Here is a 5,167-nt window from a genome sequence, read left to right on the forward strand (position 1 = left end):
GGGTTTCTCTGTATAGCCCTGGCTGTCCTGGAACTCACTTTGTAGACCAGGCTGGCCTTGAACTCAGAAATCCGCCTGCCTCTGCCTCCCCAGTGCTGGGATTAAAGGCATGTGCCACCACGACCGGCTTTTTAGTAAATCTTAAATGCCTTGGAGTACATGGGCAGCAACACAGAGAAGCGATAACTAGCAAATTACTTCCATGAAATGCCAAATTCTCATTAACTATGAATTTGATGGATGCTAAGTTTTTTTCACAAGTCAAACCCAGAAAAAAATCCAAGAAAATTCAGTATCTCAGGAAAAGCCTTTATGAGATTTAGCCTACATATTATAATTCATAAAACCAAAATGGGAATTTTACTGTAGAGTGTATTGGTATGTACCTCTATTACCAGCACTGGGGAGACAGAGACAGGTTTAGCTTGAGTTTGAGGCCAGCCTAGCTACTGCTTGAGCTCCAGGACAGCTTGGGCTACATAGTAAGACTTTGTCTCAAAACAAAACAAAATAACCCCTCCCCCCCGCCTTTTTAAAAATCAGGTAACTGGCACCCAAGGATGCTGCCTGTTTTTCCTCCTACCCTAAGCACACCAGCCCCTCCCCCTGGCCTTCAGAAGGAACGTGTTTCATGCCGGAGACTCAGCTGAGGGACATCAGCAAACGGGACTGCTGGTGTAAGTGAACTTGACTGGCTTTCCACAGCACTCCTAGCTGCCCTTTATGCCACAGGGAACATCTACTCTGAGCTATGCTGTATCAAAAACATCTTGCATTTTTAGGTTCTGGGGTTAACTTTTAAACCTGTATTCAGTTAACATCTAACTATGTTTCAAAAGCTGCACCAAATCTACTAGGCTTTTTTTTTTTTTAATACTCTTTACTGCATGCTCTGTCTATATGCATGTGTTTGGATAATAAATATTAAATATGGGAGGGACATATGGAATCCATAAAGTTAAAAATGAAACTAAATTGAACATTAAAAAAAAGTACATGATAGTAGGAGAAATGAAGGGCAAAAATAAATCTGAGGTAACAGTAAGTGGCCCAATACCACCAATCTGAAATATCTGTAAAGACTCAGTAAGTGTTTGGAGGTTCAAGTAACAAACCATCTGCTCCATCATGGCGCCTTCTGGAGTCCCTGCTGAGTGAGTCTCAGTCCAGGAGCCGGCACTCACACAGCTCCTTATAGATCCTCTTCTGCACACGAGGCATGTCTTCTTGAGAAAACTGGAAAGGCTGCTCTAGGGCGAGGCACTTGCAGTACTGGAGCACAAAGACTCCACAGTCACTGTCATTTTTCTGTTGTGGAATACACTTTGAAACAGCAGTCTGCCAACCCTGAAGAAATTCAGGCCTATTTTTTTTCTCTGGCTTCAGTCAGCAAATACTTTCTTATATTCTCTACACAGAATTTAAAATGAATGCCTTGGGAATCATAAAAGGAAATAAACCGGCTGGAGAGTGTCACAGTAATGAGAGACCAGTGGACCTCCAGGTGGATGGGAATCAACAGAAGACTCTTTTTAAACAAGTCCACCTTCTTCGTCCATCTTTTAACTCCATTATAGCCTTTGGTTACCAGCTGTCTATGGAAAAAGCTGTTGAAGAAGTGGACCTTGTCTGGGACTGCATCCATTATCAGCTCGCCATACATATTAATAACCTGGTCATTCAACCAGTTCTGACAGTCCAAAGTTGCCAGATCATCCATATCCAGCATGTGCTTATTGTAGAAGATGCGGAAGTTACACTTTTGATGTCTGGCCCGGTAGTTTGTTATTTCCCTATTGATAAATGGTTTTCTATTAGAAAAGTCTTCATTAAAGACATCTTTTAATCTCCCAAGGACATCTTTTTCACTGAGTGGGACCAGTCTTCCATACTTTTTCATAACCTCATCTAGGAATCCAGAAATGCAGGTTGAGAGCTGCTCATCATCCACTGGAGACGCTGTCTGGCTGCTCTTGCCACCTGACATTTGGTTTTCTACTTTGGGTTCACTGCACAGCAAGGGAGCATCCAGTGGACTTTTACAGTAAGGGTGGTCCAACAGCTTTGAACTAAGAATGCTCTGCTTCAGAGACCCATCCTCCTCCATCTGGAAGTTCTCATTCTGGGCAGGCTCCTCAGACACAGGCCCGTCTACACTACTCACAGATTTGTCTGCTCCAGACACTGGCAGTTTCACTCTGTCGTCGCTGACAACACTTGTCCCGCTTTCCTGCCCCAGCGCCATAAGTGCTCTTTCAGTTTCCGGAGAGACCTTGTCACTAGAAGGATGTCCCATTAAAGGGATTTCATGAATTTGCTCTGTACATTCCCACTTAGGACAAGAGGATGACTGGTCCCAGTTGTATTCGACACAGCCATTCTGCTGGTCAGGGAATGCGTCATGTAAACCATGCTCCTTGTCCAAGACAGGGTTTTCTTTAGTGTGACCATCAGGCACATGACAGTTTTTTCCCTTCCCCACAGCACTGCTGTCCATGTCTGGAAAGTATGGCTGACACCGACAAGGATCTTTAGGTTCTAGGTTGATGGGAGTGCCTCTCTAGGTCCATGCTGAACCATCCTTTCCCCCAAGTTACAAGCCATACAATGGATATATTATCGAATAGAGTTTATTTAGAGCTTACTAGTTTATTTATTTATTTATTGCGGAAGGGGGTTGAGGAAGGAGTAGAGCAGGAGAGTGCTGGGGATCTTCTTTCTTATTGGTTCTTCTTGAGTCAGTGGAGGGGGCAGAGGGTCAGCAGAGGGTAAGACTTTGTCTTATGAGATATTTAGGGTTGCTATATAATAGTAAAAAGTTTACTTTTCTAGGTCTAAGTTACTTTGCTAATGTTGCTGACCTTCCTTCTGTGTTCCTCTGAGACTTGAAACAGCAGTCTCTGGCACTTTACACCTTATCCTAAAACAGCAGACGGTTAAGTAAAAGATAAATTGCTAAAAGTTATTCCCATTTTTCCAGGTGTCTCTTTTTTGTCTGACTAGGAGAAAGTTTGGAGCAATAAACTTCTATTGAATCAGGAGAAAAGAGTAACACTTGCAGAAGGAAGTACTTTTACATAAGCAAATATGCATAAACACATAAATTCATATACAGATTAATGCATGCACATTTATACATCCATTCAAACCAATTGGGTACATCTTCTATGCATTTTCACAATTACACACACACACACACACACACATCCATACCCACAGCTTTGGTAGAGCCACTGTTTTACAACATACAACAAATTATTTGAATCAATGAACCTGAAAGTTTTGAAATTTCAGGCTTGCTTCTGTTGTGTAATGTGGGGTTTGGCTTTATAACTCAACCATGCCTTACTTCAGGGAAGAGACCTTTCTGGTATAAACCTTCTTTCTCCACAGACATCAAATCCATTACTCTTAGACTAGAATCAAGTGACATCCCAGGCTTGGTGGACTGGTACATTGGAGGTGCATCCTGGCATGACTTAAGACACTTTAACTCTCAAATCCCTTATCACATTCCCAGAATGACTACTGGGCTTCCTGATAAAGAAAGATCATGTCCTTTTGAGGAGGAAGGTCTAGTATTTGGTAAAGGATTTGAATCATGATAAGGGATTCTTCCCAGTATTCTTCCACTAAGAGTGAAGACAATGATGGTTGGAGACCTAGTTGGAGACTTTTGGTGAAATCCTGGTCTTCTGTTAATTTCCTTCTCTGATCTAGTTTCTGGTGAATTCTGATGGAGAATACTCCCTGGAAACTTCCTATAAGAGTCAACACATTGACCAGGAAAAACAGGTTGATGTAATTCTGCAACATCACATTCCAGTAAAAGTTTCACTGAACTGGCCCCAGGCGAAGTCTTCATTCTTCTGGAGAGAAATGAAGGGCCACCTCCCAAAAGGACAACATTTCCTCCATGTCAGAATGTACAGCAGGATAGGACTCTCAGCCAACTTTGAGTAAGATGCACCTATATAAAATGAAAGTTCAGTGGGATTTTCTAAATCCATTCTTTGGTTAAGGGCCATCTAGGTTGTCTCCAGTTTCTGGCTATTATAAATAAAACTGCAATGAACATGTTCAATCAAGTGTCCTTCTGGTAGAATGGCATCTTTTAGGAATATGTCCCAAAGTGTTAGAGTTAGGTTTTAAGATAGATAGTTTCCTAAATTTCTGAGAAGCTGTCATATTATTTTTTACAATGGCTGTACAAGTTTGCAATCATTCCACCAGGGGAGGTCTGCTCTAAATCCTTGGCAACATGAGCTGTAACTTGCAGTTTTGATCTTAGCCATTCTGTCATGTATAAGATGGAATTTCAAAGTACTTTTGATTTGCATTTCCATGATGTCTAAAGATGTTGAACATTTTAAAAGTATTTCTCAATCCATTTTAGAATCCTTTGTTTAGATCTGTGGGCCATTTTTTAAAGGTCATTACTTATTTGTTCTTCTAAAAGACTCATTTCTGACTGGACTCAGACTTAGAAGTAGAAGCTCCTAGCGAGGGCAGCCTACGTCTCTTGGCAATCTGTTCCTGGCTCTTTTCTTTGGCTTCCTTCATCCTCTTAGCCAACAGTTTAGTGTATTCTGCAGCCTCCTCCTTGTTTGTCTTAGTGTGTTGTTTCTTCAGAGCAATAGGTCGGCCTTTGTGTTGCTGGACACGTGGAGTAACATGGTCCTGGGCTTCTTACCTTCTTTGTTTTAGGGCTCTCTGACAACATACTGGCAGACGTCATCTTTGGAGAGATTAAAAGGCTTTGGGTTCTACTAGCTCTTTTAGGTCCCAACGGATGAGGCACAGTAGTATCTGTTAGTCCAGGAATATCCTTCTCTCCTTTCTTTACATTAACGAAATTGAGAACACTGAGATTAGTGTCCACAATGCATCCTCTAACAGACTTGAACTTTCTCTCCCCAGTTCTCCTTGGTCTATAACAGGAATGCCTCTTACTCAACAACAGGCATACTCTGCTATGGGTCAAAATGCCTTGCTTCATAGGTGTCTTAGTCAGGGTTTCTATTCCTGCACAAACATCATGACCAAGAAGCAAGTTGGGGAGGAAAGGGTTTATTTGGCTTACACTTCCATGCTGCTGTTCATCACCAAAGGAAGTCAGGACTGGAACTCAAACAGGTCAGGGAGCAGGAGCTGATGCAGAGGCCAT

General features: G+C 42.0%; 2 pseudogenes across 1 annotated transcript; both read right to left on the bottom strand.

Moving 5' to 3' along the window:
* Positions 1-1,161: 1,161 nt before the first annotated feature.
* Positions 1,162-3,406, bottom strand: LOC110295834 (annotated as a pseudogene). The gene is made up of 2 exons (XR_002378111.1): positions 3,350-3,406; positions 1,162-2,560 (listed from the first exon to the last, which is right to left on the bottom strand). The product of XR_002378111.1 is annotated as a sentrin-specific protease 5 pseudogene (transcript).
* A 1,055-nt stretch (positions 3,407-4,461) lies between these two features.
* The window catches only part of LOC110303842, a 2,462-nt pseudogene continuing 1,756 nt past the window's right edge, over positions 4,462-5,167 (bottom strand).

This window comes from Mus caroli, chromosome 1 (assembly GCF_900094665.2).
Source record: "Mus caroli chromosome 1, CAROLI_EIJ_v1.1, whole genome shotgun sequence".
NCBI lineage: Eukaryota > Metazoa > Chordata > Mammalia > Rodentia > Muridae > Mus > Mus caroli.